Source organism: Odocoileus virginianus, chromosome 1 (genome assembly GCF_023699985.2).
Source record: "Odocoileus virginianus isolate 20LAN1187 ecotype Illinois chromosome 1, Ovbor_1.2, whole genome shotgun sequence".
NCBI lineage: Eukaryota > Metazoa > Chordata > Mammalia > Artiodactyla > Cervidae > Odocoileus > Odocoileus virginianus.
Genome location: NC_069674.1, coordinates 44,111,041 through 44,136,970, shown reverse-complemented (window position 1 = coordinate 44,136,970; position 25,930 = coordinate 44,111,041). Strand labels below are relative to the sequence as shown.

Genomic DNA, 25,930 nt, shown 5'->3' with positions numbered 1-25,930 from the left:
TCAAACCAATGGGAATAATAGTCCTGGGTGTCAATTCAAATATATGCCATTAAAAGACTTAGTGATGCAAATACACATATACACCTCCAAATACTGTTTTGGAATGGAATGAAGTGATTCTGATGGTTTTAGATTCTTCTTTAGAAAGATCATCAATTATTTAAGTTTGGAATGCAGCCCTCCAGGGCAGAATGTAATCTATAAGTGGCTGAGATTTTAAATTATATCTAATTTTTTGTCAAATGTGCACTTCACTTAGCATGAATGCTTATTGATAATTATTATAATTTCTAGGTTACAATGTCTGATCTTTTTGATCACTTTTTCTTTTAATATTTATACCTTCAAATATAATTAGTGATTGCTCATCAATTTAAAAAGTTACTTGCTTGCCTTTAAACATGGATTTTCAAATGCCTTTGGCTGCTTTGAATGTCTTTGTGTGTGTGTTTGTGAAGTTTTTCCTAAATAGCCACAATACAAGATTAGAGCAGTTAAGACTGGCTTAAATATACAAACTGTTCAATTCAAACCTATGTAAATTATTTTTGGTTCAATTATGTTTATTCCATCTGTTTTTATCATCTGTTGTTACAATAATTTATCATTTCTACATGGTATTAAAATGTAAATGAATCAAGAGAGGAAACACATCTGTGGACAGCTAGTTAATAAAACTACATTTGGTAAGTGAGCTAAGTCATAATAATTAATTAAATGTCACTGCCCATATATGCTTGTAATTGTATATTTAGTGTGTATTTGCATAATCACATAATGGGATCTATATGATTCATGCTTTGTTGAGTGTAAACTGGATGCACAAATTACCAGTTCCAAACTAGAGTTGCTTATAAACATATTACAAAGGCATTTGGCTTTTTTCAGGAAATGATGTACAGGAAGTAAATAAGAAAAAAAAATCTTAAAAATGTAAGTTATATATTCTTAGAGCAAAGTAGAAGACTGAAAATTCAATTCAAGTCACAGACAAGTCCTGACTTTTTTTTTTTTGAAATCCTGCTTTTAAAGGTGTCTGGTATTTTATTGTATTTAGTGACTGTTTTTCAGGGAAAGGTTTGCTCTTTTGAAAACGTGGTGTGGGTATGTTAGATTAGGTGTTATTCTGAGCCAGAATATGTTTAAGGCCCCACGTATAATAACTTTTCATTTAGTAATATTCCAATTATCCAGATCACACAAATAATTGATTTAATTTTCAAAATAGAGCCTCAGTTCAGTTCAGATGCTCAGTCATGTCTGACTCTTTGCTACCCCATGGACTGCAGCACACCATGCTTCCCTGTCCATCACCAACTCCCAGAGCTTGCTCAAACTCACATCCATTGAGTCAGTGATGCCATCCAACCATTCATTCTCTGTCAGTCCCTTCTCCTCCTGCCTTCAATCTTTCCCAGCATCAGGGTCTCTTCCAATGAGTCAGTTTTCACATCAGGCAGCCAAAGTATTGGAGCTTCAGCTTCAGCATCAGTCTTTCCAATGAATAGTCAAGACTGATTTCCTTGAGGATTGACTGGTTTGATCTTGCAGTCCAAGGGACTCTCAAGAGTCTTCTTCAACACCACAGTTCAAAAGCATCAATTCTTTGGCTGTCAGATTTCTTTATGGTTCAACTCTCACATCCATACATGACTGCTGGAAAAACCATAGCTTTGACTAGATAGAGCCTAGATAGTTCTTTTAGGGCCATATCCTGGGACAAAATTGTGCATACTGGCCTTAAGCTCTTAAATGTATACAATTTACAGCATTTGCTGAAGATGACAAGGGAGCCATTTCAGGAGTGACATACTGTGCACAGCAGACTCTAGACAAAATCTATTTTGAGCATGACCACCTCCACCTCCTCAAAACCCAGTCCTCCCCAGTTGCTCTGTGTTGAGCTGATCAAAATAATTCACAGCAAGTTCTGAGTGACAAAGGCTTAACTACTCAGGTTTATCTGCATATTGAAAATGAAGCTTGTAATCCAAATAGATTTCAAAGATGCTAATCTGCTTTAACCATTCCCATGCCTGCTACCATTTCCTGCCCCCATTAATGGATCAAGTACAAGCTTAAACTTCTCAATTCATTTATTATAGCATTGCTCATCAGGTCCTTCATCTTCTGATATTCCTGGTTTACCTCTTCTGCCTTCCTCATCTCTCACAATTATCTGTCTAAGTCTTAGTTCAATGACCAAGAAAACTCAGTTGAGCAAAGGATGACGATTATTTATTTAAAAAATTGAGAAAATGGTTCAGACACTAGACTGTTTCAGTCTTACAACTATGTTCTTCCTTCTGCTAAAGCCAGATTCAGGAGGTCAATTGGGTGGCTGTTCCAGGTACCAGTGATTTGAAGATGCTAAAATGTGATTAGAAGAAATGAGAAATATGGAATCAGTTAACTCATGTATTTAAGTGCAATGCCTCTAATAACCAGACAAAAATTTTAAACTGTTCCTTTTTCTGCCAGAGGAGATAGTACCCTTGATTGAAAATAAAAACACAGCACATCACAGGTACTCCACACTGGTTTAACTGCTTTATCCACTGAACATTTTTCTAATGGGCAGAGCAGATTCAAGTTGAAGAGATGGGGCAGGCCACCAATCCTGCGAACAACCAGATACACAGGTGAAATTCCAAAGGAATTCAAACATTACTTAATCATTAAGATTGAGCATATTTGTTTCAGTATTTAAATTTTAAAATCTTTTTGAAAGGCAGGAGGAGAAGGGGACGACAGAGGATGAGATGGTTGGATGGCATCACCAACTCAATGGACATGAGTTTGAGTAGACTCCAGGAGTTGGTAATGGACAGGGAGGCCTGGCATGCTGTAGTCCATGGGGTCTTGAAGAGTCAGACATGGCTGAGCAACTGAACTGAACTGAACTTTTTGAAAAATATATGCTCCCTCCCTGCAAAAAAAAAAAAAAAAAAAAAAAAAAAAATTCTTTCCCCCAAATTTAAGAAAAACCTGCATGTAGAACAAAATCTATAGAAAAGATGGAAATGCTTTGTTGCTCTGGAAATAAAAGACAAAAATAAAAACATTTTAAACCTATTTTTAACAGGCTTAATTGGGAAAAAAATCTTGTAATTCATGACATTTTCAAATAAGTTAAAATGCTATATCACATAATAATTACTTACTTTGAACATAAAGAAGAGATGTGATTTTGATTAAAACAACATTTCTGTCTCTGCTGAACATTGAATTCTTGCTAGGGTGACATGAAAAGTAAGGGCAAAGGGAACATGGAATTGGTGGTAGAAAAAGGATGTGTTAAAATATTAATAGTTGCTCATGATCAGTTACTAGAAGAAAGGCCAGAAAAGATATGTATGTTTTTATATATACAGGTACTCACATATGTAACAAATAAGAGTTCTGTGAATATTGAAAAGGAAGAAAAGAAGCCTCTAATATTGGTAACTGGTCTGCTGCTCATAGCCAGGCCCTGTTTTCTCCTGTTGTTATAAGCAGTTTCACAGAACATCAATATCAGACAAGGTCATCTGAAACCAGAATTAAATGAGACATAAGCAAAGCCACTGAGCCAGCCACAAGCAAACATTCTTATTATAGAAAGTAAGAGTGACTGCTGCTTCCTTTTCATTTATAGATTTATCCTCATTCTAGTTTAACATGTTATAGATAAGTTTTATTGAGTTGCCAGATTATAGACTTGCCCCTGCTTTCTGACAGTACTCCATCTAGGGGGAACCCCCACTTCCTCAGAGCCTCCACTAATCAACCAACTAAAATCCAAATCCTATCCTACAACAGGTGTTTGTTTTTTTTTTAAACACATTACCATGACACTTTTTAGTTCCCATACTATGTGTTCTGCATGAATGCATCAGGTAATAAAACCCAACTTGTTCAATGGATGGTCTTTGGCTAAAAGACATTGACAGTATTAACCACTCATTCTTTTTTCTGCCTTTTCCTTGTCCTACCATTTCATAAAAGAAGCATTTAAAGAACAAATAGTTTTTAGGTTAGAGAATACCTTGGTAGAATTTTCGCTGAGTTAGATGAGAAACTCACAATGATGGGACATTCTCTACCTTTTTGAAGGAGAAGGTGAGAGTATATTAGTTTGTAACATGAAGGATATAGGCAAATGCAAGTAGTTCCTGTTGTATGAAGCTTTAATAGGCATAGAAGGTGAAGACAGATGCTGAGGAACAGACAAGATAAACTGTGTAAACATCTGGTGGCTCACTCACAAATAGAGTCCCCTTTTCTTCCACTACACTGTTTGGTTTCAGGGAGCCTGATCACTATAACCTGTACTACCCAGGCTTCCTTTCCCACTGGCTTCTGATTGGGCTTGGCTGAAGGGGGAGAGTTGCCAGGACATTGGCCTGGAGGCATTAAGAAGAAGCTGATGGTGCTTCTATTGATATTCAAGAGAGTAGCTACATCTCTGTGGTTCTAGATCCAGTTATATACATGACTATATATAAAATAAATAGCTAATAAGACCTACTGTATAGCATAGGGAACTCTACTCAATATCTTGTAATTACCTACAATGGAAGAGTGTGTCATAAAAGAAAAGATATATAACTGAATCACTTTGCTGTATATTCAAAACTAGCACAGCATTGAAAATCGACTATATTTCAATAAGAATTCAGAAAAATGGTGTTAATGTCTATGGACATTCACATCCTAAGAAGGCCACCAACGATACTGCTAATAAAAAGGAAGGCACTCCCTCCTAGTTGCTTCTGTCTAGTTCCAGCTCACACATGCAAGCCTTCTCAATTTGCTTCTGATAATACCATCTAATCTGTCTGCTCATTTGCCTTTAAATGGTAGCAGTTTCCTGCTGTTGTTATTTTCTGGTTGCCTCAATTTTCCTTGTTTTCATCTCTTCCAACATCTCTGTACGTTGTTACCTGTACTAGATTTCCTCTACTGGGATACCTGGATTAAATTATGTTTTCCTTATCTTACACAAATTGATAGACTCCATAAGCCTAATTTGCAACTCATTTTAAACACCATCATAGAAAATAGATTATGAGTTTTGGCACAGGTTATCTGATAAAGTTACATTTTCTAAAATGAGACAGCTTAATTCTAAGAAGCTCAAAGTGATTTCAGATAACCAAATCCTATGCAAACACAAACCACAAAAACTAAATGCAAATTCATCTTTTTCCCCACATTCTTCATTTTTCTTGGTTATATGCTGTTCCAGTTATATTTGTAAATATTTGAACCTATTAAGTAAAAACATTCTTAATAGTCACTTCCTGATTGAGTTTGTAGAATAGACATAACAGGACAGGGGTAGGGAGTTAAGATGAAACACGCATCTTAATGATTCTTCTGTCCCTGGAAACTGGTTGAAAGACATGATCTCTTCTTTTTCATGCAAATCAGCCTGGATTTAGCTAGACTTAAACACAGATCTAACTGCAGAAGATTATCTTCATTTTTTTATTCTCTCAGTGGATACTTGTCTGAATCTGCTTTCTCAAGGCTAAACAATACTCCAGGGCACTTTGGAGATCAGAATTGAGTAAGTCTCAATATGTATATAAGAGACGTCTGGGGTAGGTCATCATCTTTGCAAATTGCCTAATACCTCAGCAAGGTGAAATAAAACCAATGTGTAAAATAATAAAATTAACAGAACACTTGGTATCTCTAAACTCTGGATATAGCTTATCATTAGAGTTGCGATGATTCATCTTTTTTGTTGGCATATTTGCTTGGCTGCTACAATTATAGTTGTATCTGGAAGTATTTTTTTTAATTAATGGTTAAATTGTGAGGAAATAATTCATTTCAGAATAAGGGGGTCAGTGATTGGTGGATGTTCTGTTTAGCTTTAGTAAAATCAAAAGGCAAAGTTCTGCTTCCTCTGTGTTAATTAACATGCTGTAGGGAGCTTGATGTTTCTCACTGGCTCAGGGGAGAGTCCTCACCCATCTTTGGGGCTCAGGGGAATTTTGTTTCTCTTTTGGTTTTTCACCATATATCCAGTAAATGGGCCCCTTGTGTCCTGAAAGAATTAATGCACTTACTTAATTGCCCAAATTACCTCCAGAGAGTGACTTAGAAATGTAGAAAATTGGGCTCAATGTCTTTGAAGAGCTTTGAGCAAGTTGGATGAAAGCAATCTCCAAGAAGCAAGGAGAAGTATATGCTACTTATTGAAGTATTGAACACGCTTATTAGATGAGCCTATTAGTCACAGGAGATATTTTAAAATTTCAGCAAGTAAACATTCAAACCAGATTAGCTTTGTGCATCCCTCTTTCTACACATACTTGAGTGCACAAGTCATTTTATAGACTTATTCTTATGTTGATTCAGGAAAGGTCCCTTCTATCCCTTTTCTGTTGTTAAATAGGCAGAAAAATGGGTAGAATTGTAGAGCTCAGTAATGTCAAGGAATCAGTATGAAGGAATGGAGATTTCCTTTGTGTATACTGTACATGCACAAGCCCAAGGCTTTGAGATATCAAACCACAAGTCATTTTAGAATTTAGATAAAATTTAAAATATAACCTGGGAATCTATTTTGATTCATACCATTTTCCTATGCCTGAGTCATTTCTATTTTTCTCTGCAAATCTAAATATCATTTACTTCTGAATACCCAGTTCAGCTCTCCTCTTCCGCTATTGGGAGTTCTCCAACAGTTTAATCTATAAAGATCTCCTTCTTTTTAAATCTTTGTTCCTATTGCCTGTATCTCTCTGGGGCAAAGTATTAGGTATTCAGTCAAACTCAATTGATGTTAGTGAAATGAATCAGGCAGAAACTTAATCTTTTATTACTTTGCATTGTGTTGGAGAATCACATAACTTGCATGCTATTTGCATTTTCTCTGTTTTAGATTTATTTCCCTTTCCAGACTATAAACGCATTGAAGACAAAGATCAGTTTTATATCTTTTGGGTATCATTCACAAGGCCTCCTGCAGTCCTCAGATTATATATAAATCTATTTATTGGTTATCGATGACCCTGTGATGACTTCTTTTTGTGTGTGTGTGTGTGTGTGTGTGTGTAGCAGAGTTTTATTAAAGTGAAAAAGGAAAAATAAAATAGAATAAAAAAATAAAAATAAAAAAAAAGCAACAAAAAAAAAAAAAAGAAAAAGGGACACAGAAAACTTCTGACATGGACATAAGAAGGGGGACAACAGTGCGCCCACTTGCTAGTCTTATCAAGGCCTTATATACTTTTACCAGACCCATGTCCACAACATACACCTTAAATTAACAAGACTAGAACTAACAACAGAAAGGTCTTACCAGACCCATTCCCATAACATACATTTTAAGATGACAGGGTTAGTCAAAATGTTCTCAAGAAGAAACATGTCCTCGAGCAAGACAAATTGTTATGTTGCCTAAGATAAACAATGTAGAAAAAATCATTTGTCCTTTTCTCCTTGAGAGCCCCAGACCCCTTTCTCCTTCTCGAGGGCTTGGGACCTCTCCTCCTCCTTCCCTTCCTCCTCCTCCTCTGGGACCCTGGACTTCTTATCAACCTGCCTAGGAATTGACTCTCAGTGCCATCCTCTGGGAAGAGTCTCCTTCAGGAGTTTATGCCTAGGCAGAGACCTGAAGCTTAATTAGGGATTATACCTACATGAAGCAGCAAAGTACGAGCCTTCTAGGTGAGTGAACAACATGGCCAAAGACAGAGGCAACAGCCTGGCAAGAGTGTGTCAGGCCTTCATTTCAGGTAAATGGTACTGGTGGCTGAAGGATGCACTGAAATGAGTGCAAATGACCCTTCAGAAAATTTTTTGTCCATTTGGAAGCTGATAGGGTAAAATATAGGCTGGAAGAATCAGAAATAGAGAAGAAGACCTAGATTTGAGGAGACAAAAATCAGCAGGACTTGATCCTAGCAATTTGTTGGGTTTCATTTATTTACTCTGCAGATATATAGTGAGTATTAGCTGTATATTCAGCACTATGATAGAGGAGCTGTATATACAATGTTGAATAGTGCATTTATCATTCTTGCTCTGTGTTCAAGCTCAGGCTCAGAGAGGAAGAGCACGGGATCCAAGGTTGTCTGAAGTTTCTGTTAGGGCAAGTGGAGTTTCTCACACCAAAGTGACCAATTAGTGAGGTCACTTTGCAATCACTCCAGTGGGTCTTGAACAGCATCTTATTGAAGCAGAACATATCAGAGTGATATGAATGCCTCAAGGAAAAGAACAATTTCCCCAAATTTTGTTTCTGTCATATATGTGGAAGCCTGTATTGGATCAATATGTGCAATATACTTCTCAATGAGGGCCAAGTTAAACAAACAGACCCTGTAAACCTTGGGTGACAGATGACCAAACATCTATAATGCTGTAACTCCTTGAAGGACCCTATCATGCCTTACTCATTTTCTGTTGTTATTGTTCTTATAATGTGGATAGATGAAAGTGGGTGGATAAATGGATGGAAGGGTTATTCATGCATATGATGGATGAATGGAAAGGCAGAGGGATGGATGAAAATGAATGGTTATTTGGGTAAGTGGATGAGTGCTTGCATGGAAAGAAAGTGAAGTCGCTCAGTCGTGTCCGACTCTTTGTGACCATGGACTGTAGCCTACCAGGCTTCTCCGTCCATGGGATTTTCCAGGCAAGAGTACTGGAGTGGGTTGCCATTTCCTTCTCCACCGTGATGACTTCTTAAGTCTTCATATATCAATGCATGGTTGGCCTGGAACTCTCTAAGATGATTTCAGTGCTCTTCTCCAGATGTGGTCCTCCATCAGATAGTAAATGCTCCAGCACCCAAAAGCCTGGGTGGTTACCTTGTTAATTTCCCATGAAAAAGGTTCACTGCTTAGCACCAATCTGATCTATATTTCTTCAGATATAATGTTGCCCCTTTGAGTTTAGTGGGTCATAATATGCCATTATGTTGTCACTTTGAAGGATTAGTATCTTAGACATTCCATTTTTGGTAAAAATATTTTGTTTTAATATAATTTTTTGCCCCTTAGAGCAGAGCTTCTATGTGATTTACGCAGGTTCACAAACTTTATCTGAGGAAGAATTTTTATTTCTCTCCTTAAATCTGCCCTTAGAAATTATGAAAGTTCAGAAATGGAAATAGGTTGTATAATTTGTTCAAAGGGGGCAGTAAGGCTTGCTACTGCAGGTTTTCAGAAATTTAAATAAATGAAGATAGGTCTAATTTTTCAGAAAGAGCTTCTTTGTTGAATGGCTTGGTGTTGATAAAAACTTTTTCATATAGAACAACAGAGCCTGCTGAGATCTCAGAGTTCTATCCTGACTTTGAAGGGAACATAACATAAGCAAGAAAACAGTATTTAAAGGTCCCCTTAAATCTAGCCAGTCAAGCACAAATAGAGTTCAGTGCCTCCTGTGTGTGCCTTTGCTGGGTTCTGGAATAAATGTAAGTCAGACACAGGCTCTGTTATAAGCAGCTCATAATCTAATGCAGGAGACAGAATATACTTAATAGCATATAAACACTGCAAGAATGAATGCATGTAGAAGATAGAGAGCAGTGGTTGATTATTTTTCCTCTGAGTTATCAAAAGGCAGATGACTATAAAGCCTTAAGCAAGCAGATTTTGAACTGGGTTTTAAAGTTGGAATTATCCAGACAGGACATAGGAGTGTATATGTGGGTTATTTGGGAGCAAGACTTGAAAAGGTGGGCATTCCAGGAGAGGCCACATCCTTTATAAAGAAGAGGAGTGCCAGATGACATGGAAGTATAAGTGATATGGTGAGCTTGAGAGGCTGTAAACTGTTCTGAATTGCTGGAGCAAGTGTGAGAAAGTGGTAGTGGAAGATAAGTTTGGAGCGTTCCATCTACATCATGACTCGCTGGTAAAGCTGAGGAATTTGAAATCTGGTTTGTAAGGGACTGGAATCCATGTAAATACCAGAACAGGAAAGAGACATGGTCAGATTATCATTTTAGACATTTCTCCTGTGTGCTCAGGAAGTTTGTGAAGAGACACAATTAAAGGCAGGGAGACTGGAAAGGGACTTTGCAGAAGTTTATGCAGGAGAGGAGCATATATCTCCATTTTTAGAATATTAAAAAACTTTTATTGATTTTGTGACATTATTCTTTTTGGTGGGAATTCAAGCAGGGAAAATTTCATGCAAAGATGGGCACAATAAAGGACAGAAATGGTATGGACCTAACAGAAGCAGAAGATATTAAGAAGAGGTGGCAAGAATACACAGAAGAACTATACAAAAAAGATCTTCATGACCTCGATGACCATGGTGGTGTGATCACTCACATAGAGCCAGACATCCTTGAATGAGAAGTCAAGTGGGCCTTAGGAAGCATCACTATGAACAAAGGTAGTGGAGGTGATGGAATTGCAGTTGAGCTATTTCAAATCCTAAATGATGATGCTATGAAAGTGCTGCACTCACTATGCCAGCAAATTTGGAAAACTCAGCAGTGGCCACAGGCCTGGAAAAGTCAGTGTTCATTCCAATCCCAAAGAAAGGCAATGCCAAAGAATGCTCAAACTACCGCATAATTACACTCATCTCACATGCTACCAAAGTAATGCTCAAAATTCTCCAAGCCAGACTTCAACAGTACATGAGCTGTGAACTTTCAGATGTTCAAGCTGGATTTAGAAAAGGCAGAGGAACCAGAGATGAAATAGCCAACATCCATTGGACCATCAGAAAAGGAAAAGAGTTCCAGAAAAACATCTACTTCTGCTTTATTGACTATGCCAAAGCCTTTGACTGTATGGATCACAACAAACTGTGAATAATTCCTAAAGAGGTGGGAATACCAGACCACCTTACCTGCCTCCTGAGAAATATGTATGCAGGTCAAGAATCAACAGTTAGAACTGGACATGGAACAATAGACTGGTTCCAAATCAGGAAAGGAGTACAGCAAGGTTATATATTGCCACCCTGCTTATTTAACTTATATGCAGAGTGCATCATGAGAAATGCTGGACTGGATGAAGCACAAGTTGGAATCAAGATTGCTGGGAGAAATATCAATAACCTCAGATATGCAGATGACACCACTCTTAGGGCAGAAACTGAAGAAGAACTAAAGATCCTCGTGATGAAAGTGAAAGAGAAAAGGGAAAAATTTGGCTAAAACTCAACATTTGGAAAACTAAGATCATGGCATCTGGTTCCATCACTTCATGGCAAATAGATGGAGAAACAATGGGAACAGGGACTCCTGTTTTTGGACTCCTGATTTTGGACTCCAAGATAACTGCAGATGGTGACTGCAACCAGGAAATTAAGAGACACTTGCTCCTTGGAAGAAAATCTATGACCAACCTAGACAGCATATTAAAAAGCAGAGGCATTACTTTTCCAACAAAGGTCTGTCTAGTCAGGCTATGGTTTTTCCAGTAGTCATGTATGGATGTGAGAGTTGGACTATAAAGAAAGCTGAGTGCTGGAGTTGATGCTTTTGAACTATGGTGTTGGAGAAGACTCTTGAGTGTCCCTTGGACTGCAAGAAGATGAAACCAGTCACTCCTAAAGGAAATCAGTCCTGAATATTCATTGGAAGGACTGATGCTGAAGCTGAAACTCCAATACTTTGGCCACCTGATGCAAAGAATTGATTCATTGGAGAATACCATGATGCTGGGAAAGATTGAAGGCAGGAGGAGAAGGGACTGACAGAGGATGAGATGGTTGGATGGCATCACCGACTCAGGGGACATGAGTTTGAGCAAGCTCCGGGAGTTGGTGATGGACAGGGAAGCCTGGCATGTTGCAGTCCATGGGGTCACAAAGAGTCAGACGTGACTGAGCTACTGAACTGAACTGGACTCAGGTTTGCTGGGAAGGAAGATTAATTTTATGTTAGTGGGTATGTTTCTTTTTTCTCAAATATATCTTACCAGGTATTTCTTAGGTATCATCCTTCAACCTGTGTGTGGACTTTAAGTTTCAAGATCAGCTTTACAAATTCATATAAAAGACAAGCTATGATAATCACAAAAATACTTTTAGTTAATAAAGATTAACATACATTTTTTCTTGTGTTTCTGACTATGGGATTTTCTAATATCCCAGGACTATTTTATTTTCTTAGACTGAAATAGCATTTTAACATAACTATCCCAGGTGGCTCAGTGGTAAAGAATCCACCTGCCAGTCCTGGAGATGCAAGAGATGAAAGTTTGATTTCTGGGTCGGGAAGATCCCTGAAGCAGGAAATGGCAACCCACTCCAGTATTCTTGCCAAGAGAATCCCGTGGACAGAGAAGCTTAGTGGGCTTCAGTCCTGGGTTTGCAAAGAGTTGGACACACCTGAGCACACACGAACACATATCAAACCTTATTTAAAAGTTTAGAATATCGAACTTTCAGATCATGTTGAAAAAATTTGTCCTCTGTCAATGGGATATATTTAAAAAACTAAGTCTCTGTATGACATTTTAGGACTTCATTAAATTATGAAAACTTTCATCTAGTACCTGAGATATTAAGTCCATTTAGGACATTCACAGATGGTTCATATGTATAGTAGTCCAGAGAAGACTTTTTAATTTTTGGTGTAAGTTATTTAAAATTTGGAAGAAACTAGACTTGTGCTCCTCTTAAACATTTTTAGCATATTTTAGAAGCATCAGTAGCTTAGGTAATGATTTAAAAATCTTTTGTGCTTATTTCAGTGCCCTTTATCAGATAATTTATGGAATGAAATTTTATTAAGTGGTACAGATGTATCAGAATATATATCACATTCAATTCCACTTATGACAGTTGGAAAAATATTCACCAGCATATGCAAAGTGGGACATAATTGATGGGTTTCTATGACTTTCTATTTTAAAACACATCAAAGACTTAATTGAGCATTATAAGCAGTTTTCTTCTAACCCATAATGCATGAAAATATGAATGTAGCAAATAATAGTAAACACTTATATAGGACTTATTATGTGTCTGGCACATTTCAAGTCTTTACCAGTATTGACTAATTTCAATCAGCTGGCATATTATCCTATAAATTACGCCAGCATGTATAGGATTCATGTCCCAGTAGGTGTCAAAGTCAGTAATTATTGTCAAGGAGAGTCAGTGTTATCCTGGGAGTAATACTGAAGACTCCTGGTAGTTCAAATTATGTTTATGACCAATGTGGGCTACTTCTCAAACTTAGAGAGCACACATAAAATCACGTCCTCTTATTGTCACAAATACTTTGTTGAGCTCCCAAGCTTCATGCTGGCAGGGACTACACTCTCCTTTGCTGAATTATCAAAGGAAACTGGGAACCTGCTTAATCATGGTGTCACTGTTGACGCTGAGTTTGTATATCTCACAGACAGTTGTCCACTCTAGCCTGGGCTTATCCCTACATGCAGCTGTTGTTCTTCTAGGGAGGAAGGTTAACCTTCACCCCTCCACCCCCACTCCCAAGTGATGAGCACTGCCAAAGGATCTATATTCTAGGCCTCTAAGGACCCAAATTCTTTAACTTACCCAGCAAAACTGATCCACTTTACCTCATTGTTTCCACTGTCCTCACCAGCCTTGCTGGACCTTTAGGTTTTCCAGCACTAGAAATGTATTGTTCAGAAATCAGCTCTCCTCCTATACTCTTAGTATGAATCCAGTGTCACCAAGCTTGCTGGTCATGTTACTTTGGGGGTTCTATAACCATAGCCTGATACCAGACCTTTATCAGAGCTATCTAATAAATCCTGATTAAAAAGTTCCATAGTTTTATATTTCCAGAGAGCAGAAATCAGGCTTTGAAAGTGTGAAAGTCGCTTAGTCATGTCTAACTCTTGTGACCCCATGGACTGTACAGGCCATGGAATTCTCCAGGCCAGAATACTGGAGTGTGTAGTCTTAGTACTTAAGGAATTAGGCTTTAAGTGCTACTTATTTAACTTGTGATCTTTTTAAAAAATTGAACGGGATGGGGAATACATGTAAATCCACGGCTAATTCATTTCAATGTATGACAAAAACCACTGCAATGTTGTAAAGTAATTAGCCTCCAACTAATAAAAATAAATGGAAAAGAAAAAAAAAAAGAAAAAAAATTGAACGGAAATTTATTTAAATTGTATAGTGCTCTACAATTTTCAAAAGGTTTCACAACCATGGTTTCATATATTCTCATAATGACCCTTTTTTCCCCTTCCCCTGTATTACCCCTCCCCCATTCGCTCTCCCCACTAGTAACCACTAGCTTGTTCTCTATGTCTGTGAGGCTGCTACATTTTTGTTTTATTCACTAGTTTGTTGTATTTTTTAGATTCCACATATGAGGGAAACATACAGTTTTTGTATTTCTCTGGCCTATTTCGTTTAGCATCAATTCAGTTCAGTTAGGTCACTCAGTTGTGTCCAACTCTTTGCGACCCCATGAATCGCAGCACACCAGGCCTCCCTGTCCATCAACAAATCCCGGAGTTTACTCAAACTCATGTCCATCGAGTCGGAGATGCCATCCAGCCATCTCATCCTCTGTCGTCCTCTACTCCTCCTGCCCCCAATCCTTCCCAGCATCAGGGTCTTTTCCAATGAGACAACTCTTCCCATGAGGTAGCCAAAGTATTGAAGTTTCAGCTTCAGCATTGGTCCTTCTAATGAACACCTAGGACTGATCTCCTTTAGGATGGACTGGTTGGATCTCCTTGCAGTCCAAGGGACTCTCAAGAGTCTTCTCCAACACCACAGTTCAAAAGCATCAGTTCTTCGGTGCTCAGCATTCTTTATGGTCCAACTCTCACATCCATACATGACTACTGGAAAAACCATAACCTTGACTAGACGGACCTTTGTTGCCAAGGTAATGTCTCTGCTTTTTAATATGCTATCTAGGTTGGTCATAATTTTCCTTCTAAGGAGTAAGTGTCTTTTAATTTCATGGCTGCAATCACCATCTGCAGTGATTTTGGAGCACAAAAAAATAAAATCTGACACTGTTTCCACTGTTTCCTGATCTATTTGCCATGAAGTGATGGGACCAGATGCCATGATCTTTCTGAATGCTAAGCTTTAAGCCAACTTTTTCACTCTCTTCTTTCACTTTCAACAAGAGGCTCTTTAGTTCTTCAATTTCTGCCATAAAAGTGGTGTCATCTGCATATCTGAGGTTATTGATATTTCTCCCGGCAACCTTGATTCCAGCTTGTGCTTCTTCCAGCCCAGCGTTTCTCATGATATACTCTGCATATAAGTTAAATAAACACAGTGACAATATATAGCCTTGATGTACTCCTTTCCTAATATGGAACCAGTCTGTTCCGTGTTGAGTTCTAACTGTTACTTCCTGATCTGCATACAGATTTCTCAAGAGGCAGGTCAAGTGGTCTGGTATTACTATCTCTTTCAGAATTTTCCACAGCTTATTGTGATCCACACAGTCAAAGGCTTTGGCATAGTCATTAAAGCAGAAATAGATGTTTTTCTGGAACTCTCTTGCTTTTTCAATGATCCAGTGGATATTGACAATTTGATCTCTGGTTCCTCTGCCTATTCTAAATCTGACTTGAACATGTGAAAGTTCACAGTTCACGTATTGCTGAAGCCGGGCTTGGAGGATTTTGAACATTATTTTACTAATGTGTGAGATGAGTGCAATTGTGCAGTAGTTTGAGCATTCTTTGGGATTGCCTTTCCTTGGAATTGGAATGAACATTGACCTTTTCCAGTCCTGTGGCTGGAACTGCTGAGTTTTCCAAATTTGCTGGCATATTGAGTACAGCACTTTCACAGCATCGTCTTTTAGGATTTGAAATAGCTCAACTGGAATTCCATCACCTCCACTAGCTTTTTCATAGTGATGCTTTCTAAGGCCCACTTGAATTCACATTCCAGGATATCTGGCTCTAGGTGAGTGATCACACCATCATGAATATCTGGGTTGTGAAGATCTTTTTTGTACAGTTCTTCTGTGTATTGTTGCCACTCTTCTTAATATTTTCTGCTTCTGTTAGGTCCATTCCACTTCTGTCTTTTATAAAGCCCATCTTTGCATGAAATATTCCCTTGATATCTCTAATTTTCTTGAAGAGATCTCTAGTCTTTCCCATTCTGTTGTTTTCCTCTATTTCTTTGCATTGATCACTGAGGAAGGCTTTCTTATCTCTCCTTGCTATTCTTTGGAACTCTGCATTCAAATGGGAATGTCTTTCCTTTTCTCCTTTGCTTTTTTGCTTCTCTTCTTTTCACAGCTATTTGTAAGGCCTCCTCAGACAGCCACTTTGCTTTTTTGCATTTCTTTTCCATGGGGATTGTCTTGATCCCTGTCTCCTGTACAGTGTCACAAACCTCCGTCCATAGTTCTTCAGGCACTCTGTCTATCAGATCTAGTCCTTTAAATCTATTTCTCACTCCCACTGTATAATCATAAGCAATTTGATTTAGGTCATACCTGAATGGTCTAGTGGTTTTCCCTACTTTCTTCAATTTAAGTCTGAATTTTGCAATAAGGAGTTCTTTATCTGAGCCACAGTCAGCTCCTGGTCCTGTTTTTGCTGACTGTATAGAGCTTCTCCATCTTTGGCTGCAAAGAATATAATCGATCTGATTTTGGTGTTGACCATCTGGTGATGTCCATGTGTAGAGTCTTCTCTTGTGTTGTTGTAAGAGGGTGTTTGCTATGACCAGTTTGTTCTCTAGTGTCCTTCAAGTCCATTTAAGTTGTTCCCAATGGCCAAAAGTGAAGTGAAAGTGAAAGTCGCTCAGTAGTGTCTGACTCTTTGCAACCCCATGGACTATACAGTCCACGGAATTCTCCAGGCCAGAATACTGGATTGGGTAAATTTTCTCTTCTCCCAGGTATCTTCCCAACCAGGGATCGAAGTCAGGTCTCCCACATTGCAGGCGGATTCTTTACCAGCTGAGCCACAAGGGAAGCCCACAAATGGGAAAGTTTTATTCTTTTATGTGACAGAGCAGCATTCCATAGTGTATATATACCACATCTTCATATGCTGATGGACGCTTCAGTTACTTCCATACCTTGGCAATTGTAAATAGTGCTGTTATGATTATTGAGGTTCAAGTATCTTTTCAAATTAGTGTTTTTGGTTTTTTTTGGATATATACTCAGGAGTGGAATTTCTGAATTATATGGCAGTTCTATTTTTAGTTTTTTAGAGAAACATACAAACTGTTTTTCATAGTGGTTGCATAAACTTATATTCTCATCAAAAATGTAGGAAGAATCCCTTTTTTTCTGCATTCCTGCCAACATTTGTTATTTGTGTTCTTTTTGATGATAGCTATTCTGACAAGTATGAGGTGATATCTCACTATGGCTTTTGATTTGCATTTTCCTGATGCTTAACAATACTAAACATCTTTTCATGTCCCTGTTGGCCACTGCATTTCCTCTTTGGAAGTAAAGTTCCTTTGCTCATTTTTAAGTGGATGTTTTGTTTATTTAATGGTGAGATGTATCAGCTGTTCAACAAATTGTCAGAAAGAGAAATTAATTCCATTTACCATTGCATCAAAAAGAATGAAATATCTAGAAGTAAACCTACCAAAGGAGGTAAAAGACCTGGGAAAACTATGAGACACTGATGAAAGAAATTAAAGATGACACAAACAGATGGAAAGATATATCATATCCTTGGATTGAAATAATCAGTATTGTTAAAACTAGCATACTACCCAAAGCAATCTCCAGATTCAATGCAATCACTATCAAATTGCCAATGGTATATTTCACAGAACTAGAACAAATATTTTTAAGATTTGTACAAAAACACTCATTTGTATGAAAACACTATGACCCTGAATAGTGAAAACAAGAAGAGAAGAGCTCGAGGAACCATGCTCCCTCGCTTAGCCTTAGACTATACTACACAGCAATGCTGTTCTGGCACAAAAACAGACAGAGATCAATGGAAGAGAATAGAGAGCTCAGAAAGAAATCCATGCACTTAGGATCAATTAATCTATAACAAAAGAGGCAAAAATATAAAGTGACGGAAAGATAGTTTCTTCAATAAATGGTGCTGGGAAAACTTCAGCTACTTATAAAAAAAATGAAATTGGAATATTCTCTAACACCATATACAAAAATTAACTTAAAACAGATTAAAGCACTAAATGTAAGACTGGTTACTATAAAACTCCTAGAGGAGAACATAGGCAATACACTCTTTGGCCTGAATCACAGCAATATATATATATTGATCTGTTTCCTACAGCAAAGGAAATAAAAGGAAAAAATAAAATAAATGGGACCTAATTAAGCTTAAAAGCTTTTGCACTGCAAAGGAAACCATTAACAAAATGAAAAGACAACTTTCTGAATGGGAGAAAATTTGAAAATAATATGACCTATAAGGGATTTAAACACTTTTTAACTCTAAAATTTGGACTTTCCTCATAGCTCAGTCAGTAAGGAATCTGCCTGCAATGCAGGAGACCTGGGTTTGATTCCTGGATTGGGAAGATTCCCTGGAGAAGGAAATGGCAACCCACTCCAGTATTCTTGCCTGGAGAATCCCATGGACAGAGAAGCCTGGTGGGCTACAGTCCATAGGGTCACAAGAGTCAGACATGACTTAGCTACTAAACCACCACCATCAATTGTAAAAGTTGCTTGGGTCCTACAATTTGACTTTCTTTTGGTTTATGAATAATCTCTGAGTACAAGGGTTTCAAGTAGTAGCATCCCCCAAAGTGAAAGTGAAACTGGTAGTTCCTCAGTTCTGTCCAGCTCTCCATGACCCCATGAACTGTAGCCTGCCAGGATCCTATGTCCATGGAATTCTCCAGGCAAAAATACTGGAATGGGTGGTTCTTCCCTTCTCCAGGGAATCTTCCCAACCCAGGGATCAAACCCGTATCATGCATTGCAGGCAGATTCTTTATTATCTGAGCCAAACCACATCTAAATTCAGAAGAGTTCAGAAGAGTAGGTAAATGTTTATTTTAAATTTCTAGAAATACATGAGCTCTGTCAATGATAAAAAATAAAACTTTTCTTATTAAATATAATGAAATCAAACCACACTGTACAATGTCGCACCAAATCAAACTAAAACACAGACAATAAAGAAAACAAAATTCCCTAAACTATATCAAACTACATACATATAAAAATTTAAATGTATTTCTTTGGTTCCTCATTTTTGTTTTGTTTTGTTTAAATATATTTTCTGTCTTCGTGAGCTGGACTTGAATTCAAAATCCATAATCCCAAATAGGGCATACAATTTCCTTTGTAAATGATAATTTGATTCTATACTAATTAGGAATGCAGATTAAGCCTTCATGAAAGCATTTCATGCAATATCTCCACTTTCATTCCTCTTTATATAGAGAATAAAAATAGAGAGAAAGGTAAAGGGCAAGTGTGTGTGTGTGTGTTTCTTAATTCTTAGCTCAAAGGATACAGAAGCAACAAAATTATAGAAAAACTTTGAAGGTCAGGAGGTGATTTTCAAGGTACAAGTAGCTCACAAAGTGATCTTATTGAGTTGATTTGCATAAGGTTTTTATACACCTGGATATTATAATTTATAATAAGAAATATGTACAAGATTTTGTTTTTATCCTGTTTCTGTCACAGAGCTCTTTAATCCCTTGGACTTTCCTAAGTGATGAGACTACAAAGGGCTTTTATTATGTTAATAAAGTAACTTTTAGGAAGCACTAAGAATGGGGGCTGATTTCCAGGAGAAGAACCACATGATTGTGATTGCAGGGCTGGAGCTTTCAGTCCCACTGTCCAGTTTCTGGGAAGGCAAGAGGTGCAACAGGTTGAGTTTAGTCACCAATGGCCAATTATTTAGTCACAAGCTCCATAAAACCCCAAAAGGACAAGCTTCAGAGAACATCTGGGTAGGTGAACATGTGGAGATTTAGGGAGGGTGCTGTGTCTGAAGAGGTCTTGGAAGCTCCAGACCTTTTCCCCATACCTTGTGCTACACCATGCATTTCTTCCATCAGCCATTCCTGAGTTATATCTTTTTTTACCATAAATTGATGATTAGTAAGTAAAGTGTTTCTCTGGGTTCTGTGAGCCACTCTAGCAAATTAATCCAACTTGAGGGAAGGAGTCATGGAAACCTTTGATATATATTCAGTTGGTCAGAAGCACAGATGATGATGACCTAGACTCATGATGGTGTCTGCAGTGAGAGGAGTGGCAGTCTTGTAGGACTGAACTCTTAACATTTGGGATCTGATGCTACCTCTGTGTAGGTAGTGTCAGAATTGAGTTGAATTATAGCACACACAATGGGGTCCAGAGAATTGCTTATCAGTGTAGGGGACAACCCCCCACCCCCCCATCACTGGAAATTGTGTCTTAGAACACCCCAGTACACCCTCAAAAAGTCCATCATTAGACATACGAAATGGAAGCCAAGAGTCTAGATTTTGAGACTCAGCTGTTACGTTTTATCTAAATACAACAGAATGATAACAGAACCTTGAGAGTGACATGATCAGATTCGCTTTTTATCTTATATTTATTCTGGAGAATGAATTAGGTAAGAGCAAATACCAGAATGATTGGTTAGGAAACCATTTCAATTGTGCAGATAACAGATGGTAATGGTTTTCTGGAGGATAATGAAGTCTAACAGTCTGATAATATTTCTTAATTTCACCCACTCAGAAGATTAGCACATGACACAAAATATGAAATAGCATGTGCAATTTTTAGTTCAGGGAGAAAGAACACATGGATTTTATTACCATTCTTCCAAGGATTGAGAAAAGACGAGTTGAGAAGAAACTTATTTTGGGAGAGGTTACACAGCTGTCACATCATTACTGACAGGTCTTCAGACAAGTAAATGAATATAGTTGATTCTATGATATGTTTCAAGTTTTAATTTATGTGATTTCTTGATGGAAGGAGTGTATGTGCTCAGTTGCTTCAGTCGAGTCTGACTCTTTGTGACCCCATGAACCATAGCCCACCAGGCTTCTCTGTCCATGGACTTATTCTGGCAAGAATACTGGAGTGAGTTGCCATGCCCCCCTCCAGCAGATCTTCCTGACCCAGGGAGTGAAACCTCCAGTTAATTAGAAATAGATTTCTATCAAAATAACATTTATCATATGTATATTATATTTTAGTCATTATCACATATTAATTATAAGCTTCCCAGGTGGCTGAATGGTGACGAATCCACCTACAATGCAGGGAATGTGGGTTTGATCCACAGGTCAGAAAAATCCCCTGAAGGAGGCCATGGCAACCCACTCCAGTATTTTTGCAAGGATAAGCCCATGGACAGAGGAGCTTGGTGGGCTATAATCCATGGGATCTCAAGGAGTTGCGCACAAGTGGCCATGCACGCACAACATATATTAATTATATAGCTGGGACTCTAAAGATGACTGTTGACTGAAAGCAAATTATTATAATTTTATTGTCTCACATATAAATGTATAGACATTGAGATCCTATAGCTCAGTCAATATGGAAAACTGGTTTGGTGTATGAATTAGTAGAAATCTGGAGAGGAAATGGGCAGGCAATTTTGAAGCTCAATGCACTGATAAATGATTTTTAAATACTTAGATTTATAGCTGAAACTTTAGAAAATCTTCATTCCCAAAGAGCGGAGAAACAGGTATGTTGCCATGATGAGGATGTTTTTGAAGTATCTGACTCTTGAGGGTAGGAAATTCTAAAAGTAGAATCCTGATTGGATGACAATCTTCATTCATTCAAATGAAGGGGGAAAAAAGAGAATATAGGGTATGAAACTATCAAACTAATGTGTTGTTTTTAATTTTTTAGCTTATAGTGGTTATTTTCAAATACATAGAAATAGAGAACATATATTTAGATATTTCCAATTGACTAAATACATACCTTTTTAAAGAGTTGGCTTGTTTAAATAGCCAGACACTATATTTGGTTGTCATGCTTGCTAAGTCTCACTTAATTTCTAGCAAACTTCTAGCCCTCCACTTCTTATATTATGTATTTGTTTCCTAGTGAGTTCCACATTGTTGACTTGACTTTCTGATTCTTCATTATTTGTCTTACTTGTTCTTCTCACCCCTGTATTTCTTGTAAATGCAGTTATATCTAGAGACTTGATTGGAGTCAAACTCAATTCTTTTTATCAAGAATACGTCATAGTTTGTGCTGTTTGCTCCTTATTGCATTGCATCAAAGGCCCATACCATCTGGTTGTCCGCATTTAGCGCTGCTGAGGTAGATCAGGTGTTTCAGCCCACTTAGAACTCCCTTCACCCTTATTTTCAATCATATTAACATCCATTGATTAAGATTGACTAGATCCATAACTTCATTAGGGCTTTGCAAAATGTTAATTTTCAAATTCTACCTTCCCTTTTGTACTTAAGATTCACAAAGAACCTTCCCTCATTAATAATTTGGTTACTTCAAAAGATTGTGCAAATGAAGTCTGATATTTTCTCATTTCTCACTTTTCCTGATAAAGAGTTGGTACCTGAACAATATCCAAGGGTGACCAAAGAGGTGTTTTGCTTTTTAAGTTTCATGATAAATGAATGCATTTTCATGGTACAGTTTTTATTCTTTTTGATAATCCAATTGCCCATCTTTTGTCAGTGGGAACCCCTTTAAGCTGGTTCTCGTGTCCCCTTGATATGACCCTGTTTATATTGGATGTTTCCCTTGCTTTCTGTCACAAAAATATTCCTAGCTCTTGTGAATTTCTTGTCCCAGAACTGGGAGCTGCAATTTCTCTTTATTGTCCTAGTACCAATGAGGGGAAAATCATACCAAACCTTAAAACTTTTATAAGTCATTATATTATGTTAAAACTTTTACTTTTATAAATATTTACAGTATTAACATCTTTTGCAGACAGCTTTCTTTCTTAACTTCTGATAACTTTGTAAGAATAGATTTTAAGAATTCTTCTGTTATAGAGCATCATTATTTTAATGCTGTTGTTACATATTGCCAAACTGTCCCTGAAAAGATTATACTAATTTGTGTTTATGCCAGCAGTATTTATAAATGAAGTTATTCTATACTCTTTTCAATTTGCTATTATCCTTAACAGAAAGCAGTGGAAGGAAATTTTTTAAATTTTTATTTGTCTTTAATTATTAGTGAAGATGAACTTTTAATTTTGGAAGTCAGGGGCAATCTTTTGAGTTAACTGCATTGTGTGGATCATAGTACATTCTCCCTATGCATGCATGCAAGACTATGCATCCACGTACCAATCATCCATCTATCTCTTATCTATCTTTATCCATTTCACATTGTTTGTCTATATCAACGTACATATTGGTTCCTATGTGTTTCTGTACTTCATTCCCATTCTCCTGGTGTTTCATGTAACTATTTTATTATATTTCATGTATAACTTTTGGCTCAAATATTTTCTTTCAAAATGTGTATTGTTTTGTGTGTAGATATTTTAATTTATGAGGCTTCCCTGGTAGCTCAGAAGGTAAAGAATCTGCCTGCAATGCAAGAGCCCTGGGCTCAATTATGTATATCATCCTTTTTGCTATTTTTTCCCATTAAATATTAATTCCTAGAATCTATCTTTGTTGCTATTTGTACAGCAAATAACCACTTTGCTCTAACCAATGCAAAATTCTTCATGGTGTGCCACATATTCCCCACTTCTTATTTCCTATGACGGATTTCTAAGGAGCCTTCAATTTCCCACCATCATAAATATTCCCATATGGACCTATGAAAATTTCCCTGGAATTTCTGAATGTTGCGTATGCAGTAGCTAAATTTGACTAAATAGGATTTATTTCTGTAAGCAGTATAATACTTTTTTCTATATACCCACATTTTCATCAACATTTAGTGTTCTAATTTTGTAGGCTAAAATATGTATTATCTCATTGATTTAATTTGCATTTCTTCAAAATCAATGATTTTTGGCATTCTGTAATATGCTTGCTAAATTTATGTATGCATGTGTGCATTTTTAATTGCTTAATCATATTTATGGAGTTTTTTGGAAGATGATCACTATTTTCCCAATTATTCTCCAGCCCTATCACAATCAATGTTGGAGTGATTATTCATATATTCTCTTTTCCCATTCTTTGATCTTTGCTTGAAAAGCAGCAATCACTTTATTAAGGTATTGATAAGCCCTAATTTCCTAATTTCCACTTATTTTGCAACTCCCCTGGATTGTTTCTCCTTTATTTAAATATTTATTTCAAAAATATTTTCACTGTTGGCTTTTGTTGTACATTTTTTGAGGAACTATATCTGGACTTATTTTTATTTATTTATTTATTTTACTTTTACACTGAAATGATACTATGCTGGATAGAAAATTGTAAGTTTAAAGTTATTATAGCATTTAAATATATTTCTCAATTGTGTTTTTGCATGCAGAGAAGTCTGATGTCAAGTTTGTTTCTTTGTAAAAGATCTACTATTTCCATCTATGAACATTTAGAATTGTATCATTGCCTTCATTAATCTTAAATTCACTGTATGTCTTTGTAGGAGTTTTTTCTTATCTCTCACTCTCTGAGCCTTTTCAGTCCACAGCCTTTTATTTAATTTTCTGTAATTCTTTGTTTAGCTTACTAATGCATTTTAAAGCTTATTTTACATTTTGATCGAGTATTTTCAATAAATTCAGTTGACATACTTTATCTCATTTTTTAAAATTCCATTGAAATCCTGATACTCCTTTTTTTGACCTGTGAACCCATTGTCACTTGGGGGATGAGCTACTCTGTTTAATAATGTGAGTTGAGAAAAGGCTGAAAACAGGCTTCCAAGTGTTCACTTGTCTCCTGAGCTTAAGAGGGTGGGGGGGATGAACCCCAGTGTAGAGAGCCTCAGGTACAACAGACCAGTTGTCTTGATCACTCCCATTTTCCTCCTGTATATCATCTCTCTTCTGCCTCCTATAAAGCCTGCAGGAGAAACAGCATTAGGAAGATGCCTCCCTGGGTTGTCACTAACCAGCACTGGGGGACTGGACAGGGAGAGAGGTAGAAGCAAGTGTCTGGGCACTGCCGCTTAACGGGCATCTGTTTATACAGAACACATACCCTTGTGGGACTTTTGCCCCTTGGACCATCTGCACTGGCATCTAAAAGGCTGCCACTGATTTTTAAGGTGAAGACATAGGAAATGATGATCCCAAACACAGAGGAGAGGGCAAAGTAGTATTTACAAAAATATTCTAATGTATTCTCTCACTCGTCCTCCATGTCCTGTCCCAAGTTTTAGGCAACTACTTCCACTCAACACATCTTTAAAATCAGCTTTAGCATCTCTATGGAAAGGTTAGTTGCTGAAATACATTTTCCTTCTTACTTCTGCAGTTACTTCAGGGTTGATTTTATAGAGGGAGCCAGAAGTCCCATGTTAAGTTGCCATATGGGCAGGAACCAGAAGTTCCTACTATGTTGAGCAAATATTTTTTTCACAAACTGATGTCCTATTTTACAAAGCATCTGTTCATTCTCTTGCCCACTTATCCTTTAGGGTCTTTGTTTTTTAAAATTGATTTTATGAGCTACTTATCTATTGTGGATATCATTATGTTCCTTGCAATTTTAATAGAAATGTTTTAATGTAAATATTGAAATAAGGATATTTTCTTACTTTTTGCTTTCCTTTTGTGTTGTTAATGAATAAAGTAAATTTTATACTTTCAGTGTAGGTAGTTATATCTGCCATATCCATTATAATGCCCCTCATTACTTTAAATCTTAGAAAGTTCTGGGGATCAGAGGAAATCAAGGGTAGGAAAAATTTAAATAACTTAAATATATAGGATATATATGTGTAGTGAACATCCTGATAAACATTAAAAAAAATCGTGTCCATAAATGTAAAAGGCATATCTATCAGTGACTAGTAATATGGGGAAAAATGCTCAGACAAAATTGAAGCATATAAATTGCTGAAAACGTGTATAAAAATTCTTTTAAGACATCCTTTGGAATAAGGAAAACCCAGGATCCAGGAACCAGGATT

At 37.1% G+C, this 25,930-nt stretch overlaps 2 long non-coding RNA genes across 2 annotated transcripts in view; one reads left to right on the top strand and one right to left on the bottom strand.

Annotated features, from left to right (window-relative positions):
* LOC139036037 (uncharacterized) overlaps positions 1-25,930 on the top strand; it is a 239,797-nt gene that overhangs the window by 128,224 nt on the left and 85,643 nt on the right. The gene's annotated exons all lie outside the window — the stretch shown is intronic.
* LOC110146710 (uncharacterized) overlaps positions 2,238-25,930 on the bottom strand; it is a 39,954-nt gene continuing 16,261 nt past the window's right edge. The window contains exon 3 of the long non-coding RNA XR_002316619.2: positions 2,238-2,370. This is a non-coding gene — a long non-coding RNA (uncharacterized lncRNA). The remainder of the gene's footprint in view (positions 2,371-25,930) is intronic.